The following is a 25,599-nucleotide window of genomic DNA, read 5'->3' as shown; positions in this document are numbered from 1 at the left end:
TGAGGACTTAACTGCTCCCCAGCTAAAGCCTTTATCCAAGCTGTGTTTTGTATTTCATTTTTTTCAGTGTTTTGTATAGACATAGTTACCTTCATCATAACCTTTCAGTTCTTGTGTTTTGGCATCTCACAGATTTTGTATGCGAGTTTGGGGCTCAAGGGAAGCACATTTAACTGAAATGTCCAAGTAAAATTTGATGTGTGATGCAGGGTTATAGAACTCCTCTCAGACTTGCTTATTGTTGCAAACAGAGCCTTTGTAATTACTAGGGGATTATGGCAGGGTATGAAAGACCTTGAAAGCAGCTTTTTTGCAGATCAGGAATGTGTTTGGCACAGACTCCAAAACAATCAGCTAGAGTAGTGAAGCAGAAGTATATTAAATTGTGAAGAGTTCACTGAAAAGGTCCTGATAGAAACACCTAATTAAAGAAATAAAAACTGGCATTAATGATTGTGAAAGATTCTCACTCTGGTAAGAAAAAAGAGCCTCATGAGGATGGGAAATGAGATGACAACAGAAATACAGTGGCTTCTTACTCTTTCTCAGCAACAAAAGTAACAAAATTTGAGGTTATATTACATAAATAAGAAAAATTTAATAGAAGCTAATTATTATGGTACATTACCTGAATTAATATGCAAGATTAACAGACCAATAACTCAGGAACAATTTAGTAATTCTTTTATATGCATAAATTTGTGAAAAATTTTGTATAAGAGTATGATATAATGTACAATGAAACTACTCATTATATTAGCTTTGACTTCTTAATTAGTTTCTTATCTAATTATTTTTTAGTCACGAAGGATTGCTGTATGATTTCTGAACTAATTTCTAAACAAAAGAAGTCTGCATATTGTTATAGGAGCCATAAATTTTTACTTTCTCCTTTTCTATTTCAAAGTTTAAAACCAACAAAAACAATACAATATCTGCTAAAAATAGTCTGTGTAAGTGTTGTTGAAGTGATTTTTGTTGGTGTGTGGGTTTTTTTCATTTCTGATAAAATCTTGTGCCCGATCCTGATCATAGAGGATTCAGTGATAAACTTCCTTTTCTATAATGGAAGCTTCATTGCTTTGTACTGAGTTTACCATTAATACTTTCTTCTTGGTGATGCTGCAATTAAAGTAAATTGAGGTGAATTATTGTTCAGTAGTGAGCAGGTAGGAAAATCTCACAGTGCTTTTGGAAAATTACATCTGTAAATTTAACTAATACACTTCTGAACTGATTTTTTTTTTACGAAAGTAATTAGTAAATATTTTTCTGGTTTGCTTATCTATTGAATGAATAAAGGGGTTTTCATTTCATGAGCATTTCTGAATAACATAATGAGATACTTTTGTTTGTTTGTTTTTGGGGGTTTTTTATATTTTATTTTTTCCCTACAATTTAATACATAATATATTAAAAACATATTTGAAGCCCATTTGACAATAGTTTTCTTTTGTGAAATATTTGTTATATAGTTGAAAAGCAAAATTCTAAAAATTGTGATGTTATTGTTTATGTGAAAGCACCTCTAGGCCACTGTATGTTTATCGGTGGCCTGGTACAATAGCCAGAAAAAACCAAATAACAATTTCCACTATTATTGATACTGATACCTTCTTGATCTGTCAGTCATAAGAGAATGAACTTCCCCATAATACCCACTGTTTTCATTGAATAGTTATCCCATGAATATATTTGAGATAAAAACAACATAAATTTTATTACCATACACCATTTATCAAAAATTCTTCATTTTCCATTACAGATCTCAAAGTTTCTTATAAAGCAAATTTATATTTAAGATGATTTTATTTACTGGAGTTGGTTGAAAATTAGGAACTTCCAGCACTAAAACTTTCTGTCCCCTCCCACAAGAAATTTTAATTGAAAAATGCATTAACTTCTTTAGCTGGAAAAGATATTTCCCTTTTTTGGGAATGCCAGGGGGAGAATTTAACATGGGAACCATAAAACATTAGACTTCCCATGAGAAGCAAAATTTATGCAGATGAGCATGTTCATTGGCAAAAAGCTAGTTTGAAAAAAATATAATTTACACTTGTTATTAGCAGGCAAATTTGAAATGATTATATTATTTTTGCATGTACACATATTGTGAAAAAAAAGTCCTGTATGAAGCAGCAGCATATTCTTACATTCTTGTTAAGAACTAAATAGTCACTTTGTGTGCTTTGTAGAGATGCAGACCAGCAGGCAATAACACTGCCTAAGTGGCCTAAGAATGAATACTTTTGAATATATAACATTTGTATATTGAGCAAATTAAATTATTGAAGTAGTTTTATTAAACTGGAAATGTTTCTTTATCTAAAGTTGTGCTTTATTTCTAGCTTAGCATTTCACCAGCCTTTTGCTCTTGAAACTCGCTTTCTGTTGGAGGATTTACATCCAGTTAACTTGTCATTGATATCCCTGTAGCTTTTGAATGCTGTCAGAAAAACTTGTAGGTTTTAGGAGAGACATATTGACAATGAAAGAAAAATAAGAATAAATACTGTAAGTTAATTATGCTTTATTCAAATTTAAACAGCAACAAAATTCTGTATCTAATGTTCAGGAAAGGAAATGAATTCTCCAGTCAGTGCTGATGTCAAGCAATCAGGAATTCAGGTTTTCTGTTATTCTATATAATGTTTTGTTTTCTCATAAAAGAGACTCAAATGTGTTTGGAGGTACTATATGATAAATGAAATATAAAATACTGCACAAACACTCTACAATGGGAGGCTCACAACGGTTATACAAGAAATTGAAAGCTAATAGTTCCAGAAGAACTATACTGAATTATTTGTGTCATGTTATGTCCAAAAAAAAAGAGAAGAAAAAAGCAAGATCATTCCTTTCTCATATGCTAAAACGTATGACTGCACCCTGTACAATTTCAAATGTTAACTTAATAGAGCTTCTACTGTAATTTCCCTCTCACTTCCAAGAATCTCACAGTTTGATTCATAAAATAGTTTTTAAATGGCAGTCAATCCTAGGTTCACAAGCATTATTGTGTGTATATACACAATATATAGGGCAGCTTCGTATATGCAAAAAATTTTAATCCAGTATTAAATTGTGAGTCTAATCTGAGCCTGCATGGAGGAAAATGTGGTTTTGCATTAAATATCTGAATATGTTTCTAGTGAATAAACTGATGGCTAAAAATTAAAAAAACTTTCAATGAAAGTGTTGTCAAAATTCAGACTGAATTTGTAATGGCTTTATTTTTTTCGTTTTGAACAGGGAATAGATTCACAGAAACTAGCAGCAAAGAAATAGCAACTGTTTCTCTTCTTCATCTTCCCCTCTCCACCCACTCACCTCTACCCCCGCAAAGCTGAAGATACATATGTTTTTTAATGCAGTAACTCCTATATATAGGAGACTAGGTTTCAACTCCTTCCCCCGACTGAGATATAAACCTCTATTTTCTACCTTCCAGGGGAAGCACCAAGCCAATGGATATTCTGAAGTGGTATGCTCTCACCTGAGCTATTTGAACTGCTACTTTGACCTAGCTGTGTGCCTCCCAAGTGAATTCTTTAACCACCAGACCAAAGAGTCATTCTCTCTCTTTGACTCAGTATTTAAATAATCCATGCAGAACAGGTTTTTCCATGGGGATTGAGAGAAGCCAATTATAGATTTCTCACTGGTTTAAGATCTCTTTTGGGAAAGAGAAAATGTGGGTTCAAGAATGTGCAGACAAGGTCTTGAACCTGATTGTCCCACATTGTATATCAGATGAGGCCCTAACCACAGAGCTATTGAATAAGTGAAGAGAGGGGGGATTCTCTTTACTTCCATGAATGATTTACAAAGAGTGCGTAAACCTAATCTTTCATTTCCAGTTCTTTAGCTTTGTGTTTAAATAACTTTTGCAGAGTTGTCTATGTCTCTGGCAAGTATACAGATTAATGCTTGCATAAAAATGCTACTTTTGGGAGTGTTGAAGGATAATTCTTCTCATGCTTTTTTTCCTAAATATTTCTTGAATATTTCTCTCAGTTCCAAATGAAATCAAAGTATGGTTTTGTTATTCAGTAAATGCATAATTTTAGTTAAATTGGGGGGAGGGGGTAGAGGAGGGAGATGACTGACATTTTTCAATACCCCTTTTGTTAAAGCATCTAACTGAAAAACTATTAATAAATAAACCTCTGCTGCCTATAGTTCCTTGTTTCCTAACACTTCTTAATTCAGAACCTGTACTGAACTGGTGTGCTCATATTAAGAAAATGTAGTAGAACTTCCTAGCTACAAGAATGCTTATTTCAATTCAGACAGAAAGATCAATACAAAACCAGCACTGCCTATTTATGAAATCTGAATCATTTTTCTCTATCTGTTACATTGCCAAAGAATTTAAGGAAAAGCCAAAATAAAGTACAGTCTTAATTTAGTGGATGATTTTCCATTCCTGTAGAGTTGTAATAAAGGAGAAGAGTGGAAGTGTGCCATTCCCTAACTAGAAAGAGAGCTTGGTTTTAATCTTGGTTTCCCAAGCTATCTTTTACTTTATATCAGTGCATCAGTGGTCAAAAACATAACATGCACTTCCTTTTCCAAGAGATATACAATAGAAAGATCAAGACACAATCCAGGTAATCAAGTCAAGCTTCCTAAAGCTTCATGACTAGGTTTCTTCACCTCTACCTTTCTGATGTTTACCCAGGAAAATGAAGAAATTCTTTCCTTTTCTGATTGCACATATTCAAAGAAATCCACTGTGCATTTCATGGGGAAAGGGAATAGTCTATGCACATTAAGTGTCCTAGAAATCTAGATCTGCTATGAAAGGCAGTTATACCATAGCAGGTATTTAGGTAGCCCTGATGTTCTCACTTAAAATCAGAAGATTGTTTTGAAATATCTAATAGATTTGATTGTTGCTGGTGCTTTCTTATTAAATGCTGATAGAAAACATACTTGAACCCAGAGTTGTTCATATGTGTCAGTTCTCCCAAAATAATGCATTTTTCTAGAAGACTTCCAATGAGAATGTCCAAAGAAATCAACATTGTTTCTGGAAGAGTCAGGTGTATTTACTAACTGGTATTTTTTTGTTTGTCAACCCTTTTGCAAAAATATTAATGCATTGAATTCTTAAAGTTCTTTGTTCAAGCAAAAGCTATTGCTAATAAAATATGCTGAATTCTATTTTTAACCAATCATCTGTATTCTCAATTATTCTGGATCCTCTTAGTCCATAAAACTAAAACTAGTTTCCATTCTGAGAAATTAGGATATTTCAGCCAATGTTTTATTTTTAAGACCAAAAATGTTTTCTGAACTATGGAGGTGAAAATCATAAAATGCAAATAATCAGTCTTTATTTCTTTCTTCCCACTCCCATATCCTTAGATTTAAATGGTATATTAAAAAACTGTAATACATTATTTTATTAGTAATTCTTATACATGTTCTGTTTTGTATCTAAGAATCTTGTCATACTTTATGGATTTAATAAAAGAAGAAAAAATAAATGTAGTGGTATACAAACAAGCATCCAAATATAAATCTTTAAAGTGATTATCCACTCATACAAAGCAAATACAAGTATGAAGTTTTAGTACATGGATAACTGCACCGCATGCAGGGTTTGATGAAACCTGTAACCTGACCATGAAATCAGTAGGGTAGGCAAACCTGGGGTGTATTTCTTCTGTCCTGCCCAATCAGCACAGTACGTGAGCTAACTGGCAGCAGCAAAGAGACGCAAAATTAACAGAAACAGAGGAATAGAAGGTGCTGGAGGTCTTTAAGGAGTCTTTAGGGACATCTCTCAGTTATCTCAGCATGTCTCTCTCAAGATTTTCCACAGTTAACTCCCATCCGGTACACAGTATATATTCTGTATCAAATCTACCTCCTCCAGCTTAAATCATGCACTTTCTTCAATGACACTTGCCACCTAAAATTGTTTTCTTACTTCATCACGTATCAGAAGACTAAAACTGATGCTCAGGAACTTTAAAAAACTTAAAAGCTTAAAGAACTTTAAAAAACCCCCTAACCTAAAAAATCCCAAATTGAAACTCTTGCAAACATGGGAACCTTTCCTGGCTTATTTTTCTCAATACCAAGCAAAATCTTAAGAATGAAAAATATGAAATCGTAAATGGAATAGCTTAAAGCATGCTTTCTTCAAAATAAATTTATGTTCAGAACATATGAAATTAAAATTCTTTGTTCTTAATTAGTAAGAAAGTTTTAAAAAATGTATTTTTTGTCTAAGCATTAGATGATCAGGTGCCTCTACTCTTTTGCTTCAGGGCCTCTCTTGTTGAGTTGAGCCTGTGATGGAGCCTTATGTATTTCTCTGGTTTTGTAGTATTTAGTAGATGAAGTTAATCTCCAATTAAATGATTTCCAAAATGATTTTCCAATCCCATAAATATTTAACAGTAGAAATAATAACACAGTGCTTGAGTTAGATAAGTTTTCAGTTACGGCCTACTGAAGTACACAGATATTTACTTTGTGTGAAACTATGCTTAGGTTCTACAGGATGTCCATTAATTTAAATATATTAAAAAAAAAAAGAAAAAAAAGTGGGAAAAAAAAAGTCTTACTCAACCACTAAATTATTTAGGTCTCAAACAAGGTGCAACTTTAATAAAATATTTCTAACTAGACTTTTCAAGTGGTTTATATAAAGCAGGCAACTGTTCAATCTTTGTAGAACTGGTATACTGCAGTTAAAATCATGGAGTATTTTTCTTTTGTCATTGCATTTCATTTTTATTTTTCCTATAAAAATGGGACAAATTCCACATTCACCTGAAGCGTAGAACTGAATCTTTCTATTACATATTCCCTGCCTGAATGTCACACTAAGGCCACTTAAGTCACTTCAGTCAGAGATGTTCAGAGACACTTCTTTTGAGTACTTTAATTGTTCATCAAGGCCTAACCCTTTGAACATTGCTTTAAGGCATTTTGGCTCTGCTCTGAGTCACTGAAGCAAAATTGGAGCATCTGGATGCAGTGTCAAAATAGCCCAGGCAGCTTCAGTGCAGCACCCAAGTGGATAATCTCAACACAGAATACAAACACTGCATTAGCGATTGCCGGAAGGCTACAGTTCATCTTCCTCTGAAATACAATACAAGAAAAGTTAAAGGATGATACTTTTTTCTTTGTATCTTCTATTGTGTGAACAAAGAATCAAGCTGTGTTTTGATGCTTCGTCAAGTGTTTGGCAGCATTTTCAATCTTTGTTTGCTCTGCTAATCCACTGATTTTTATTTTTGGACAAAGCAATCGATGTTTTTTACAGTTTATGCTGTATTAGATATGTGAATGCAAAAGAAGGAATCCAGTTGATGATGTTGCCTTTGAATCAGAGTATTGAATCAAAGTAGAGGAAGAATAAGTGCAATATATTTTAGTTGCCTATTAGTAATATAACATCTAATTATACTCTGTTAACTTGTACATAAAATTTCTATAATTCTATGATTTATGTGAAATTTTCTTTCTTTTGCTTTGTTTACTTTCAGAGATGGCAGCAAAATTGCATTTCATTGATTGAAAAGAACATTGTAAGTAATTCTTTTTGTTTCTCCTGTTCAATTAGGTTTCACATTTTATTTTTCTGAATCTGCTAAAAATTTATCTCATGGATAAAACTGTGTTCTTCCTTGAAAACTGGTGCACAATTAATGCTCTGTGAGAGCCTGTGAGACATCTGGTATGTGGCTACAGATACAATCCCCAAGCCAGATTTCTTTTGCCATCGGCAAGAATAGTTTATGTAAGGCTTAGGCCAACAGGTCAAGAAATATAAATGCAGAAGCATGCTAAACATACCACCTGACATCAGGCTTTGCCTGGAACATGGTTGATCTGTAGAGTGCACACCAGAATGAATCCTGGAGTGAAAAACTGGGGCACAGCAGCATATATAGTCTGTTCCCTGACTTCCTATTTTCCTAACTGTGCATCTAGAATTTTATTCTTGCATGTGTAAAAGTGAAACTAAATACAAGCAGAAGAATCAGACTGACTTGAAGCTTTATTTTTGTTTAATTCAGATAATGCTTTCATGTTATATATATACATACATATATACATATGTATGTACATGTATACATATATATATATAAACCCAACATACAGTAAAATTATTTGTTGTTTAATGATACTAAAAACCCTCTGCTAAACACTCTGCTTCACACTACTATTCAAACTATTCACACTACTCTTACAAATGCATTAACAAAATATATTCTGTTTGGGACATGTTAAGTAAATGGGTAACACTTTTTCTAGCATGTCTAGCTGCCATTAATTTAGTTAGTATGCATTGTAATTACACTGATCATAATGAATTCATTTAGTATTAATGTGAACATTATACATCTTTTTAGGCACTCCATTATAATTCAGCAATAATTAATGTGCATAATAAATGAAGTGTTACTACTCAATGCTATGATAAAGCCATGTTGTTTCATTTGAAAAGCTTTAGAGGAAGTATGTTTAATCTCATTGGTATTCCAATTGTTGCCAAAAGATATTCTTCAATGGCAAAGGGCAATTCACATTGGAAGACTTGTTGACTTTTCAGAGAGATTCCATGTTTGCACTTTTGTAGTGATTCACTTATAAGATACTAGCATTTTAAGTGAAGTGCAGTAGCACTTACATTTTATGATTATTCTTCCTTTCTACTCCTACAAGAGTAATCCAAAACTGAGAATGGAATATTTTCTGTGTATCACACATCAACACAATTAGGTGCATCAAAGGCATCCATGCCCACTTCAGGAAGCTGCATAAAAATAACAACTAGGGGAAACATAGCAAAACAAGAATGGCCATAATCAGATTAGGATAAGAATTGTCTGGACAGCATCCTCTCTCTGGGCACTGATAAATAAATATCCAGAGAAAAATGAGAACAAGATTCACCAGCCTCCAGCATTTTTAGGTGATGAAATTTCATCAGATGCAGGTAGTTTCTAAGATTAAGATTTTTTGTTTTGTATTCCATGAATTTATTCCCATAAACCTATTTAAATCTTAGAATAGATACCTTTGTAAAAAGTTGCAAAGGTCTACTGTTCATTTTATGTATCAAGAACTACACTTTTTTTGTTCTGAATGTGATTTCTTCTATCTTAATTTGAATCTACATTCCATTGGATTTACTGAGCTGTGAACAGTCCTTTCCCTGTACTCCACCAGTGATTTGTGACCCTCATCTATTCCTTGTTTGGAGATCTTTTCAAGAGAAGTATCCTACTCTGCTCTCTGTAAAGAAGGTGTTGTTCAACTGTGTTGCCCTGTTTGGGATTTTGCATGCTACATGTGACTTTCGAAGTGTGAGAAGTCCTTAGTTTTATACTATTTCAAAATTACTCCCTTAGCTTTTCCTTCTTAATTTCTTAATGAATACTGGTATTGAACAGTTAAGCAACTTTGGGCTCATTTCGCCAGAGTGATTGTCAACTCCAAGCTCACTTAAATTTCCCACCTTCCCTCACCCCACTTGTGTATCACTTTAAATTTATTTATATTTATTCTGCCATTGTATTTCCCTGTCACTCAGGCTTATGAGCACAGAATTTCTGAAATTCTACATTGTCTGTCCTTGTCCTAGCTAACCCAAATAACTCTGATCAGGAACATTTCTCAACAACTCTCATCCCCTTTTCCCAGATCATTTATGAATGTTGAACAGCACAAGCTGTCTTTGCAAAAGTCCACTCTTGAGTTTTTTATTATAGTTTATAGTAACTTGAACAATATGGACTTCAGTATATTAAAGTCTGTCAAAAGGCAGACTGTCTTTTTTTGTATCTGCTATTTAACTTTTCATTCAAATTTATTTTCACTGCAATTTACATCTTCTAGATCTCAGTACCTTTATACTTCAGTAGTCAATAAGCCATTTCATTTGTGAATTATCTTACAACTCTTGAGTGAATACTGTCTTTCTAACGATTTGTTACTATTCACATTCTCATCACTTCCTTTCTCCTTCAAGTGGATGTTCCCACTGAGAGTTATTAGGATACATTATTACACAGCAAGCAATCTTTACCTGTAGTTTTACAAAATATGTCAATGTAATGCTAATTAATAAGAATTCAGCTAATCTATGAACTTCTGACTTTTCTTCTGCTGATATATTTGACCTTGGACATATTACTTAACCTCTACACCTCTTTATTGTTTCCCTTCCTGTTGAACTTTACAGATTACATGTATGCTAGGTATTCTTATTTATGTTTTCACAATAAAATTAATTAAATTTTTGGAATAGATTATTGGATAAAATGAAATAAAATAAATTTCAATAGTTATAAAATAGATGCCCCTGTGAGAGAGAAAATCATAAACTATTTGGAACCATCCTAGATTTTAGAAAAGTTCTTTGATTACTTCATAAGAATAAAATTATAAAAGAAATTATTTTGTACACTACATACTGAATTTGCCTGCTTTCCTTTGTAATTTTTTTAATTGATTTATTAATAAGGAAGACAATGTTATTAATTAAAGTAGACCAGCACAGTCATTACAAGCATTGCTTCTTATTGAACTCAGCAGTTGCCACTTGTGAAATGTTAATGAAATTTTTGCCCTTTTTTGTATTACAATCTTTTCTGTCTTTCCATTGTTAAGTGTCTTTCTCCCTTTCTCAGGCAAAATTCATTCATCCAGCTTCATTTTGCTTCTGTATGGAGGAGACTGCAGCAATAAACTTTAAATAGATCAAAATCAGATCTAGTTATGCTCAGATACGTAATGTTTAAGTTAGCATGTTGAAGGCTTGGTTTCCTCAAGTAAACCAGAGAATCATGCTCTCAATACCACTTTTGCTATTGTTGTATGCCTACAAGGTTTCATTGTCATGAAGCTCTTTTCTGTTTAGGTCTGATCTTAGGCTCTGTGGAAGTCTTCTACTAGTTCTTTCTTATAGGCTTAGTTAAGATAGTTCTATCTACCTTATCATTATTCCGTAACACGCCATTAGAAATCTTTTTTTTTTTAATAAATAATGATCCAAAGTATTTACCTCCAGTTACTATTAGGGACTTATGACCCTGTTTGCAGAGATACTGAAGTCCAACAGCTATGGTTAAAATGAAAGGGAGATGTTGACTCAAAATTCTTGTAGATATGAGATTACTAATACATAGAGTTGGTCAGTGTTTAAATCTTTCATTCTGTTTTTGCTAAATAGATGGTACATTATTTAACTATTTCTGTCAAGTACTATTTTCTCATTTCTTGTGAAGGATGAATTCTGTTTCTGAATGTCTCCAGAGGTGGCAAAAAAGTTTAAAATTTTAATGACAAAATTAATGGCATTTAAATTTTTTGTTGAAAAAATGCCAGTTCATTGTATTTCATGCATACTTTGAGGGCATACTCTATGTGATTTGTACTGATGTGTATTTAGTGGCACAAAGGAAGTGTAGCTTAGGCTTACTCCTACCTTTCTGGTATGGACTATCTTGGATAGGTAATGAGTGGCTTTTCCTTTTTAATCTGACATCTTAATCTGTATTTTTTCAGGCAACAATGCTATCTCTTTTATTTTCTAAAGATACTCAGTATTTGCTCCTCTTGTTTCCATACATCTTCTTTTTGGATGTCACTCCATTAACATTTGTTTAATTGGTGCATTTTTCTCTCAATTTTTGTGACTTCTTAAGGCCTTTGTTCTTATGCACAGTTTTTCCTTTCATGACTGATACTGGTGGTTATGTTTCTAACTACCTGTATGGTGGCTGTTCTGAAGCTATTCTTGGGGAGAGCGGGAATAATTTAGTTAGATGAGTCTATCAGTGGTATATCTAGTTCTTTTACAATAGAAAGATGGAGAAATGACTATGCGGGAATACTCATAAAGAGTTTTCTCATGGAAATATATGAAATCAGCTATTAATCCAAATAAAATGTCTTAAAAATGTGGTTGTCTTGAATCAATTCAATTTAAAGGGATTTTAAGAAACCAGGTTCTGACTGAGATCCCAGCAAGGAGGATCAGATTGCAAATTGCACCTTGTGTGCCCAGTGCTTAAGCGTTCTTAAGGATTCTGTCCCATTGCTTTCACTTCAGCTTTGCTTTTCAAGATTAGGACCTATCTCAGTAAAGGAATTAAAAAATAGATGCCTGAAGACATACTGTCTAAGAGATATGCAATACAACAGACTTTAGCCCAGAGCCCCTTTCTGCTAGTGTTGTTTAAGCTCTCAGAAAAATAGTATTTACAATGAAAACCTTTAACAACCTTTTAACATGCTTGCTAGCAGGCACTGATTTAATGGTAATGTAACAGCTAAGATTTTAGTGAGAGACCCTTTTATTTCTCTGAGAGAAGTGTTACACATTCTGAAAACCAGACAGATTTTTCTGACCAGTGTCTCCTCACGTTTGTGCCAGTAGGGATTTGCTGACTACTCAAATTATCTTTCATAAGTTAGCACATGTCAATCTTATATAAAAATGTTTGTCTTCCTTTCTGACATCTCTCTAAATAGTCATATTTAAAAAAAAATGGAAACAGACTTTATTGTTTTTAATAAGCAGCTACATAATGTTCCCCCCAAAAACTACTAGACTTATATAATGCAAGACATCAATTTAGTTGACCTTGCACTCTAGCAAATTATATTTCTTAGAAAATACATTCACAATTGCCAGTAGAGTCTTCTCTGGGAAAAAAAAAAGTGAAAAGACAATATTATAATCTCAATAACATTTATATTGTTAGAAAAAGTGCTGATACATGAAATTAAACTCTGTTGTATTTCACCTATTCTGGATGAAAAGTGCTTTATTTCTTATTTGTTCTAGCAAGTCCTATTACTGTATCTCTACATACAAGCTATGTTATTTAGTCATACCTGTGGTCAACTAGAAATTGTTATATATCACAGTAGATCTATATTTTTTTATAGAGACCATCCTAATATAGATTTTCTTACCTGACACCTTAATCCTTTTAATTTGTATGTAATTTTGCATTCTTATAATACATAATTGTACTTATTTTATGCCTTTGCCATTTTTTAACCGGTGTTGTAGTGGTTTCATATAATGACAATTGCATTTTAGAAGAAATCTTGGTTTAGAATCTAGAAGAAACTAGAAGAAGTGAAAGATAGTAGAAAAAAATAGAAGATAGTAGAAAAGATAGAAGAAGTGAAAGATAGTACAAGAAGTACACAAGAAGTGTAGATTTGCTTCTTGATTTGTGTGTTTCAAAGGTCATGTATTTGGGCCAAACTAGAATTTGCTAGCTGTAATTTCTGGGTTTAAGGGCAAAATTCTAGTCTTATTTATTTTTCACACTACCCTTTAAATTCTTAATTAAGTAAACTGAACTTCTGAACCTATCTTATTGTATGCTGATATATCCACCAGTTGTATTAATGTGTTTCTATTAAAAGTGATCAGTTCATTCTGATGTCAACCAGAAGTCAGTTACAGGACCACAGAAATATATGGAGCATTATAGTTAAATATCCCTAGATATTTACAGGTAAAACAATGTATTATTATGAATTGCAACCTCTTTTATATTTTCAAAGTTCTTACAATGACAAGAGATGCAGATTAAATTTCCTCTTTGAATGAAAAAGGAATTTTGGAAGTCCTGCTTCAATTCAGCTTAAAACAACTCTTGACTCTTGTATGATTTTACAGTGTTCTACTGGTTTTTTTCAGAAACAGTAAATCATTTTCTGATTCACTATTTGTGTCAGAGTAGAGAGATTATTCCTGCTATTGTCACCAGTATCATCCATACGACATTTTAATTCCTCAATGCAGTGTCTAAAGCCATCTATTTGGAAAGCGAGATAGAGTACTCTTATCTGTGATAATTCTGAATCAAAAGCAGCATATTTCCAATGTTTAAGCACTCTGATGGTTTTCCTATTTTGAAAATTTAAGAATTGTGTTGGAAACATATGGTTATGTATGATAAACATTTTCAATAGATGGAATGGTAGAAGTGATCCATTGATCCATGAATGGCTATGGTTCTTTCCTGTTTTTTCATCTATGTTTCTCACTGTGAGAGACTGCGAGAGCAAATATTTCACTTGGAATCAAATTCCCCCATTATGAAACTACTACAACACTACTAATTCAAGCCCCAGATCATTATCAAATTGTCACTATTACCTTGATGAGGTAAGGTGTCCTGAACTATGGATACAGTAGAATTCAAATTACAGCTTAAAGGCATTTTCTTATGTTTAGCTTATCTGCTATTGTGTTTTGGAAATAAAAAGGTGTATCGAAATTTTTAACCTATGAAACAAATTCAGTGACTACATATATGACCTAGAAAATACCGCCAGCTTCCTCAGGTTAGCAGTATTCATACTTGCTTACTGTATCTTGTTTCAAATGATACATTCGCACCTGAAACTGTTAGGATTCAGCTGAAACAGATATTTCAAGATGTATCCAATGCATTAGACATTACTCTGTCACCCCTTGCTCAATGCATAGTTGTGTGTTCAAGCATAACCCTTATTTAGAAGTACTGTGGAGTGGAATCTACCCTGTGGAAACACTGGAAAAAGTAAAGCTACCCAGAGGTTTCAAGCTTGCAGCAGTCATTAGTCTTCAAGCAACCTCTGTTTCAGACTAGGGTACAAAACAAGTGGTCGGAGCTACAGTATTGTTTTGCTTTGAATCCTCCAGCCTAAGTTCGTTTTTTTTCTTCTTCTTTCATGTGCTAAGTAGAGGCATGTATGAGATTTTTGCAGTAGAAATAAAATAGTGTAGAAAAGTTTTCTTACAATCAGTTTGCAAACCTCACAGCAACCTCATTTCTGATGTTCATCATTCTTTGATGCTTCCCCTGTTGAGACTGCTTTAAAAACAGTTTCATTTATACCCTAGCAAACTGTCACACAAATTCACAACATAGTTAAATTAGACCCAGAAGTTCACTTACCAAGCTAAGTCTGTTTTCAGAACTATCAAAGGAAAAGTAAAACATTTCAAAGAAAGATTACTGGGTTTGTAACAAAATTTTTCTGGAGACAAAACAAACAAACAAACAAAACAACAACAAAAAAAACAAACAAGAAAAACAAAAAAACCTCTTTCCATTTAGCTATATTTTTATTATAGCTCAAAAAGCTTTCTTATTGAATTAAACGTGCTTAAGACAAACTGAAGGTCTCTTAAGAGATATATACATATATATACAGTTAATGCATTGTAATAACTTACACCATTTTCTGCATTACCCTCTAAGCCAGATGTCAGAGGATAAAGAGAAAACGGATGAAATTTAATAATCAGGAAATACTTTTTTTTCTTCTGAGAGACAGGAAATAAGGAAGTCGATTAAACAGATGGGGGAGATTCTGTTATATCTTACTAGTAGCATTTTATCCAGTCACTAAAATGTGAGAGTAAATAGTAAAAAGTAAAGCCATAACTGACCACATCATCAAAGTAACATTCCCCGCCTTGTAAAATTTGACAAGTTTAGTTTAATTTCTTTTATAATACAGTTGCATTAAAACTTATGCACAATATGTAGATAATTAGCTAGGTGTAGAAAGAACTGTTTTCTTGAGGTTTCTCCTCTTTTTTAGTGATTCTAGATTCTGTTGACACTTCTGCTCAGTAATGGTAATAGAGGAGACAACTACAGTGGGAAAATTATTTCTTACAAAGTTAAATACATATATAGTGGACTTTAGGTTTAAGTTACATTAGCCATAGGGAGCAGTTAACCTGTTTCATCTTATTCTTGGTGAGGATCTGAAAAAATATAATAGCTCAAAGGATGACTTTCTACACAGTGTTCTTTTTTTCCCAGAAAATACCCAACTATTGGCTGAAACTGTTTTCCCGCATGTTGCTGAAGATAAATTACTGTACCACAACTTACTGTAAACTATGCCCAGAGATAACTGATTTGCTAAAATTCCTTAAATGTTGGCATCAGTTCAAAAAAATAACTTCTAACTGAATCTCCTTCACAGTGACACAAACTTGGTGCAATTTTTCTTGCTCTCCAATAGCAACTGAGATGTAATAATGCACATGTGAGTGTACACCTTCACAGAGACTTTGTTTTTAATTTTTATTAAACCTTTTCTCATTTGCCTTCAAGGGTTTATTTGCACATATTCAACTCAATATATGTCAGACTACATTTGTATTTAATGCCTAGTTAATTGTGAAGATACCTTGACTTCAATATTGTGCTTTAAAATTAACTCCAGTGAACTGTGACTGAAAATGACCTTATAGGTTATTAGGTATGAACTGGAAAAATAAGCACTTATATTATTATATTGATCTTACTGCCAATGATTTAAAGCTTGTTTAGAAATGCCAGTGCTCTTATTTTTCTTGACATGCACAGTTTACATGCACAAACCCTGTAGGTAAAAGGGAAAATTTCAATATCTCTTATAATATCATATGTATTTAGGTTTAAATAGAAAGACTGTAGAGAGATGATGAATTTTTTGCATAAAACTTTCATTGCTTGAGCACCTGCTTTAACAAATTTTCAGGTCAAATGCTAGAACAATTATCAGGCCCATCTAATCCCATACACAGATTCATGTGGTTATATACTGATCTCTACAAAGCCTTTCGCTGCCTAGCACGGGCTTGAAAGTGTGATGCTCAGCAGGTTTTATTTGACCTTAGTTTTGATTTCCACATTTTTACCTCCTGTCCTTTCTTTGTTTTCATCTTCAGCAGTAAAGGTTATTTACAACAAATAGTTTTTGAGAGCAGTAGCAAATGAATTTTGTAAAGCACTGTCAGCACGACTGCAAATCTCTGCCAGCACTAAACTTTGCAGGGATACTAGTAGTTCATCTAGAAAACGTAATCTGAAGCTCTACAAAATATATTTCCTGGTTTGTATATATAGATTCTTCTTTATGCTTCACTCTTTCTGTAAGAGTGTAACAAGACTGTAACAATTTTTTTTAGTTTTGCTCAATCTATTTACACTTCAAAGCAAAATTTAGTAATCTGCACAAATATAGACACTTGTAAATTGATCACAAGTGTGATTCAGATGTGCTGGAACATTTCCAAAGAACAACAACAAAACTGGTGGAGGGTCTAAAGCAAAAGTGTGATGAAGAGTCGCTGAGGGAGCTGAGGTTTAGCTTGGAGAAATGGAGTTTCAGGAGGAACATTATTGCTGTCTACAACTACCTGTAAGAAGGTTGTAACAAGGTGGAAACTGGTATCTTCTCCAAGTAACAAGGGATAGGACCAAAAGACATGGCCTCAAGTTGTGCCAGGAAAAGTTTAGATTGGGTATTAGGGAAAGTTTCTTTACCAAAAGGGTTGTCAAGCATTGGAACAGGCTGCCCAGGGAAGTGGTGGAGGCACAATCTCTAGAGCTATTTAAAAGAGATGTGCTGCTTAGGGACATAATTTGGTGTTGGACTCAGCAGTGCTGGGTTTACAGTTGGATTTGGTGATTTTAGAGGTCTTTTCCAACCTAAATGATTCTGTGAATTGCTTGCCATATGTCCCCTTTATCCAGGGACATTTCCAGTAATTCTGGGCCAGCAGAAGAGCTGTATGTCTATAGGGCATTAGAGGACTCCTTTTCAGAAGGAAGCCATGTTGGTGAAATAGTTAGCTCTACTCTACCACAGCGTGATCGTGTGTCACTGGTGTATTAACTGCAAATGCCCTCCTGAGCAATAGGATGTTGGTAACCCAATTCATGTACTACATGCTGCTGTTGTAAATACTGTGCTACATAAAGAAAATTGATAAGTGAATGCAACTAGCAATTTAGAAAGCAACTACTATGAAAAAGGAGTAAAATCATAGATCCATTAAAGTAAACAGGATAACTCCCACTGATTTCAACCCAAAGAGTCAGCTGCTGCTGAACAGCACTGATCTATACTGTCTCGGGATACCCTTTTTTTATAGCTTCTTGTATTGCTGCCATTATTAGAAGAGGTGAAGCCTTACTGTCATACTATTTTTTCCATTTTGAAGTATTTTTGCTTGAATATCCTGAAAAGTAGGTAGTTTATTTTCTTCATTTTCAGATCTTTTGTAATGAATAAAAGGAAACAGTTACCAAAACCACTGCACTCCACTCCTGCATTCTTTAAGAATTCACTCGGAATGAATTAATTGAGTCTGAGAAGGTTTTTTTTACTAAAAAAAATCATATGGAACACTTCAGAATGGTAAAAGTATCATTTTCTCCCAATATTTAGCTTTGTCAGTGTTAAGAACTGTCGTAAAACTAATGCCACTTTTGTACTAGTATGTGCTATACACAGTTATGGATTTTCAGAAAAAATGCGCCAGAGCGAGCTCCTCCTTGACAGACCAATGGTAGATGGACAAAAAAATTTCTGGCTTTGAAAAATGTCATTAGAGTATAGATGTGTCTGTCTGCGTGTGCATGTGTGCATGTGTGACAATCAGTGCTGCTGACTTGTCTAAATGCATTGGGAACTGCCAATTTTGCTTTGTTGCAAAAGCTCTCTCCTCCTCCTTAGCGTCCTATGCTTTGCCCAGCAGTTATTTATTCCTATCTGCAAATTCCAAATCAGTATAGTCTGCTCCACCTCCACATAACTTCTGCCCTTACCCAGTTCAACTCTCAGCCTACCATCATTTTGCATATCTGCCTAGACTATGTCTAAATTCCCCCTCCCTTCTGAGACTACCAGCTTTCTTCCTGGCCAGAGTGCTGCACCAGCCTTCCAGCTGAGTTGTCACTCTTTCTTTTCCATTTGTTTTCTCTTTGTGTGCCAAGTGCCCATGAGGAAGCTGAGGTACAGCTCCAGTAAGAAAGATAAAGAGGATTGCCTATATTAAACTAACAGATTCCACAGCTGTATAATGGAAGTAGTCTGAAGGAGTAGGGACAAAGCCTTGCCTGCTCCCTGCGCCAGCTAAGATGGTACCTGAATAGCTGGACAGACAACTTATTCTCAGGCAGGTCTAAAATACACTGGATTACCTTAACTTCCTTTGTGGCACACTAAAATCTTGTAATTAATTAAAAAAAAAAAAGATATTAGAAATAGTGTCTTTTTGGGAGGTTTTTTCCTACTGATATGAATTAATGGGTCAGCTGTGAAGAGCAAAGATTTTGCCAAGAAAATTTTGCTCAAAAATTTCCAGTCAGTTTCCATTTTAATTGAAATATTTGCTACCTAAAGCCACTTTTAATTAATCTACATGTGGAAAACATTCTTAATTATTTCTTCTCACTTCCCAGTGTGTAGGTACTGATTTAAATCTAACCAAAAAAATGTCCTTAATGTTTTCAGTACACATAATTCTTAAAATGCATGATCAACAATATCAGAAGTGCACTGTGTTGTGGTAAAAAGGCTCAGTATGTAATAAACATCACAACTCTTTCATAGGAGCCACGGGAAAAAGAGAGGGCTGCCTGCAACTGTACTTTATAATTTCCAAGCAGGATATAAACTTAAGTCCTGCAGAGTTGTTAAATCTCACTTATCTTTGTTATTATAGGGTATTAAAATAGTAGATGGTTCTACCTTTTGATATCCCCTGCAGGAAAATTCTCCTATTTCCACTAAAAACTAAATAATTTGAAATTATAGGAAAATAATTCTTATTAAGATAGAATATTTTTTTTTCTATTGTACCCTAATGTAATATACTGTTTATGTTGCTAGAGCATTTTCATTCATTTGCAGATGCTGCTGCTATTGTGATTGTTATCACAGGTGAACTGTTACTTTGCTACCCTTGTAAAAAAACAGTAAACACAGAGAAAAGTCAATAGGGAATACAGAAAATTTCTGACTTGTAACTGATCCTTACCTCTTTTTACGTCTTAGAGTAAAGCATTGCAAAATAAAGTTTAGGTAGATCTTTGCCTATTAGTCTAGTACAATTGAGAATTTTTCAAATGGAAAAAAAATAGGAGAAATCCTTAAAGAAATGTAAAATTAAATCAATAAACGAACTAGCAGCACTAATTAAAAAAAAAAATCAACAAACCAAACACAATAGACATCTAACTGCATAATTGCTATAACCAAAACATAGAGTTATCTCCATCTTTGGTGTGTCCATTGGGACTGCTTCAGTCCGTCTGGTTTCTTGTGTTTAAAATATTGTGTACAGAAATGTTTGAGCCTGCAGAGTTTACTTGTTTCTCAGAAGAAAGACTCTGCAGGAGAGAGTTTCTGTCCTGTGGATCTTACAGACTCTGCAGGATCTTTTGCTCAATGACCCTAGTTTATCAACAATTCATTTGTGTGACTGAATCTTATTTCTCCCAGATAAACGAGTTTCAGATCATTAAGGCTGTACTGTCCTTGTTAGCGAGAATATATTGTTGGTCAGAGGAATGCCATAATGTCCTTTTCCAAAACACAGGAAAATAATGATTATAGAATATGTTTTCAGTTTTGTTTACAACTACCTTATGTTTCTTATCTGGTTTCAAGAATAAATTATTGATGAGGTTTCCAAATTCTGGATAGATTTCTTTTTTTTTTTTTTTTAAGTTCTCTTTGATGTTAAAGAATTTGTAGGCTTTTATGCAACATGGGGTGAATTTGGATGTTGACTAAAACTTCATAAGGAAAGAAATAAAGGATAGCAACAGTATCTGTGTAGGTGTGCAATCATAATGATTTTGAAATGAAAAAAACCAACATATAAAAAAGGAGATGCCTTCTATGTAATTTATTGCATGATTAATATGTAAATATTACAGTCTGGAAAAAATCTAAGAAACTAAAAAGAAGCTTTGTGGCAGAGAAAATCCCACTTTTGCTTTTTTTTTTTTAACTTTTACGTCTTATGGTATCTTTGGCATATATCAGAAAGGAAGACATTTTATTTAAAATTGCTAAGATCTAAAATTTGTGTTTGCCCATCTTAATTAAAAGAATTTAGTAAATTCTAGAAAAATAGGTTGTCTAGAAATCCGTTGTGTCAAATATATTTTGCCTGAGATTGTTGTCCAAACACTTCTCGAACTCTGTCAGGCTTGGTGCTGTGACCACTCCCCTGCAGAGCCTGTCCCAGTGCTCAACCACTCTCTAGGTGAAAAAACTTTTCCTGATATCCAGTCTAAACCTCTTCTGACTCAGCTTCGTGCTGTTTCTTCGAGTCCCGTCACTGGTCCTGAGAGTGAAGGGATCGGTACCTGCTCCTCTGCTTCCCCTCGTGATGATGTTGAAGACCACAATAAGGTCTCCCCTCAGTCTCCTCTTCTCTAGGCTATTTTTATCCTCTAGAAGTTCAAGGCTGCAGAAGAAATCCAGACTACTCATTAGTTTAATCATCAGGAAACAAGTAAGAACAGTATCCAGGGCTTGGTGGGGTTTTTCTTTATTTGTTTTTGTTTTTTACAAATGTAAAACTTTTAACTTCTACACACAGATTAACCATTTTTCTCACCTAAACAGCGCAGGTGTTTCACCAGTTAAATGTATGTCTAGCTGGGGCTGGTGAGCAATACTCAGTCTCGCTGCTGTCTAAAACCCTACTGTAGATAGGTACATCCCCTTATTCCATATTAATTATGTTAAAAACAAACCCCAAACATAAATGGTGAATACAAAGTTTCAAAGTCTAGTAGTGATCTTTGCAATCCTAACACTACGAAACAAGTAGCATGCAATTTTATCAAGGAAATTTGTTTAACAGGACAACTAGGCTAAAGCCTGTCTGTAACTTCAAAGCTATGTAGTTAATCAGGTCCCAAAATGAAATGAGAACGATATATCCACTGCGAGTTCCAGAAAATAAAACTCGAGTGTTCAAGATCTGATAGAGTATTGCTGTTTCTAAGAACTTCTTTAGAGATATTACAAACAGGTGATGTTCAGGTAGCCATATTGCATCAAATGACTGATTTTATACAGTGGGTGAAATTCCTTGTGAGGATAACTTGTTTTAACATTAATGCCTTAATATTAAAAATAAAAAGGTTTGTCTTAATGCTGAAAGTAAAAAGCTCTTAAGGTTTAAGTTTGTTTTATCCAAACATGTCAGCAAAATCCCACTTGTGAGTAGCACATATGTTTTTATAAACTAAAAGCACACTATTCTGTTGTTTCCTTGCTTTAAGGGGGATAAAACCTGAATACATGAACTGGGTCATCAGATACTGCATAGTGCTGGTTGATAGGGAAATGTACAGTGTGTTGTGTTCAAAGGGACATTTTTTTCTCCAGTTGTTACATGGTCAATGCTGAAGCACATCTCCTGGTATTGGTTATTAGAAAAAAAATTAACTGGTCTTGATTTTCAATCTTCTCTGAAACTGTAAAACATCGCAAAAAAGAAATCAGTTTCTACTTTTGTTAAATGCATGTCCTCCATGAGGGGGACTTTTGAAACTCTTCGATGCTGTGCTGTGCTGTGCGTGGTCAATAGAACTACACGATCCCAATTCGGGGGTAGAAACTGGAATATTTGTTGAACACACAACTCGCAATATAAAGGTCTTGGAGGCAGGACATTTAATGAAGAGGACGGGTTATGCTAATTGGGGATGCATTATGCTAACTAGATGATTACAAAATTCTCTGCTACAGTTACACAAGTGGTTAATATTTTCCAGTAGCGAGGATCACATGGGGGGAAGAGAACAAAGGGGCTTCTTTCCATATCTTGCTGAAAGAGACAGGACAATCAAACATAGTTAAATATTAACGGGTCTTGTGATGAAGCTCCTCAGAGTAAGGAGTATCACCCAGCTCCTGCTGTCCAGGCCTGCTACTAATTTTATTAGTTCCTTTTCTGCTGATCAAGATTCCAACACTGTGCCGTGCTTAAAAATAATTTTCTCCTACCAAGTAAAGTAAATCTAGGAACTTGGGAAGAAGGAAATTAGGTGAATAAATCCTAGCTTTGTTTTTTGGTATACCTGCAAACAAATCCACTTGCCAACTGATGTTTTAAAATTTCATTCTCGTCAAAATGTAAAATTGATATTTAAAAAAATTATTACTTGTGTAAATCCCTTAAGCTCTTTAACTGTGACATCGCACACAAAGATGTGACATGAAACTGCTATAAGACACTCTACCTTACCAGCCTGAAATCCATTTACTGGGTCTCAATATTATAGAAGGACATGAACTAGATACGCCCTCGTGTATGAAATCTTCTGACTTTTCCCCTGCTATCTCCCAGCAAAATCATGCACTGCTGTAACTGGAGAACATTTCACAAGCTGCATGTACTTAATAAGAGCCTCATAAAGTGTTCTTTTAGAGATGCCAGCGGAGGTCACAGACCTGTTTTATGATGTTCTTCCAAGCACAAGAGCTGGTTTTAGCCTTGCAAACACTTCCCAGGGCTTCCCCCAGAAAACTCACACAGACAAAGCAGTGAACGATCATGATTTGTTTCCATTCTAAAGTCACACTCACTCATATTATTGTTTGCTCAGAGATGTGCAAAAAAAACCCTGTATTGAAGAAAGACCTAGCCCCTCCTCAGATGCAATTTATATTACTCTGTTAATGATTAAGAAGAGCAAAGGAGTATGGAAGATAAATCTGTAGTGTAAGGTTTTATCTTCAGTTCCCCGTCTTATTTAGATCTCAGATTTCACCGTGTATTTGGAGTGATATATTTTCTGAATTTCATTAAAAAAATCTCATTTCTGGATTTTGCTCACCTTTTTCTTCTCCATTTCTTGCCATGCACTGTTGCAAACACAGTTTAAATGTCAATCAACTTTTGTCCTTATATTCTTTCCCTTCCTGTCTTTCATAAAAAAAAAATGGACACTGCCTTAAGACTTGATAGGAATAGCTCCTCAGTGTTTCTATGACACAAAACAAGAGTTAAGGGAGGGTAATAACAGAATAAGATTTTCTAATTGAAAAATAATAGTCAGAAAGTGGATTGTCTCTTGACTTTCTGAGCTCAGGTTTTTTTCTCTCTTTTGTTTTTAATTGTCCACAATTACTTCTAACTTCTATACGTGCTTCATATGCATGTTGTTGCCCAGCAGATGCTTTACTGTTTCCAAATGACATTTTACACTTTCAAGAAATCAGCTTTCAGTGAAGTGCCATCCTTTGGTATGTGTGTGCTTGTTCATCAGAAATGAAATACTTCAAGGAGGCATGTCAGTTCCTATACATTTCTGCTGAAAGGTAGGAAGCTTCAAGTGGCAATCTGTCTGGTTTCCTGTCAGTTTACACGACAGCGCTCGCTCTGGTCAGCCAGAGCACCCCAGCTACCTGACTGCTTACAGCATTATGACAGGGACAGCCTGGTAGTCTAAAACCTAGGGCTTTCTCCAATATTTTTAAGTAAAAGAATTGATTTGTGGTCTACTAAACCTTCAAATAAAACCCTTGAAACCTGGATTTAGGCTGTTAGGAACTCTGAAGATTTAAGATCTCAGTTCTCAGCAATATCCTCACCTTATCCCTGGCCATTAGCCTCAGCACTTGATGGCCTCTCCCACCATCTCATGGAGTCTTTGCCAAATTCCCCCACAGTTATCAACTGGGTAGTGAATACCTGAGTCTGACTGACTGAAGTTCCCTTGGCTGCAGGCAGCTGGTTGTGACTGGTCTGGCTCGCTCTGCCTATCCTTCTGGAAAGTTCTGCATTCTCTGACCACAGCACAGCCATTTTCAGATAAGTGATAGCAGTCATATAAGAGTAAAAAAAGCTTTCTAGTCTCAACCCTATGCCAAAATGCCACTCCATCTACCCTGTATAGCATACACAATCCTGTAACTGTTCATACAGATTGGTTTATCTTTACATTCCAAATATTAGTGTATGCTCATTATAAACTCTGCACTTCATCACTGTGGCCAAGACAATAATCATAAAATCATAGAATTGTAAAGGTTGGATAAAACCTGTACGATCATGAGGTCCAACCATTAACCCCGCATTGACATCTAGACCACTAAACTGTCTCCAAGCACCACATCTAGATGTTTTTCGAACACTTCCAGAGGTGGTTACTCCACCAGTTCCCTGGGCAGCCTGTTGCAGTGCTTGACCACTCTTTCAGTGAAGAAATTTTTCCTAATATCCAAACTAAACCTCCGCTGGTGCAAGTTGAGGTGATTTCCTCTTGTTCTGATGTTTGTTACCTGGGAGAAGAGACTGGCACCCTCCCCTTGCTATTCTTTTCAGGTAGTTGTAGAGAGCAATAAGGTCTCCTCTCAGCCTCCTTTTCTCCAGGCTAAACAACCTCAGCTCCCTCAGCTGCTCCTCATAAGAGTTTTGCTCTAGTAATATTCCTATTATGTCCCACAAATTCACCCTTTTCCATTGAGAACTAAATAATCAGTTTTAACATTATACATATATTGAAAGTATAATTAAAACAGAATTCTTACTTTCACTAATTTCTATTTTATGGTACGGTGAGTCACGTACCTGCAGTTCTTTTGGCATATTGTGTTTCGTCAGCTATGCTGTCAGCCTGTCAGTGTTGATAAAGTTTTTAGTAACAAATAAAAAATGTTAGGAGTGATTTTTAACATTAATTTAATCAAATTCCTAAAAGGTGAAGACTAGGGCTTAATCTGAAATTACTTTCATTTATTTCTGAGAATAAAAGACACAGCAGAAGTCTTGTTGTGCCGTCC

General features: G+C 34.5%; 1 protein-coding gene across 5 annotated transcripts in view; it reads left to right on the top strand.

The window, feature by feature from the left end:
- TENM3 (teneurin transmembrane protein 3) overlaps positions 1 to 25,599 on the top strand; it is a 1,309,047-nt gene that overhangs the window by 426,462 nt on the left and 856,986 nt on the right. For all 5 annotated transcript variants that reach the window (XM_032684675.1, XM_032684682.1, XM_032684680.1 and 2 more), the window contains exon 6: positions 7,520 to 7,559. The gene's annotated coding sequence lies outside the window, so the exon portion shown is untranslated. The remainder of the gene's footprint in view (positions 1 to 7,519; positions 7,560 to 25,599) is intronic.

The sequence above is a fragment of the Chiroxiphia lanceolata genome, chromosome 4 (genome assembly GCF_009829145.1).
Source record: "Chiroxiphia lanceolata isolate bChiLan1 chromosome 4, bChiLan1.pri, whole genome shotgun sequence".
In the NCBI taxonomy this organism is placed as follows: Eukaryota; Metazoa; Chordata; class Aves; order Passeriformes; family Pipridae; genus Chiroxiphia; species Chiroxiphia lanceolata.
This window is presented reverse-complemented; position numbering and strand designations above follow the sequence as displayed.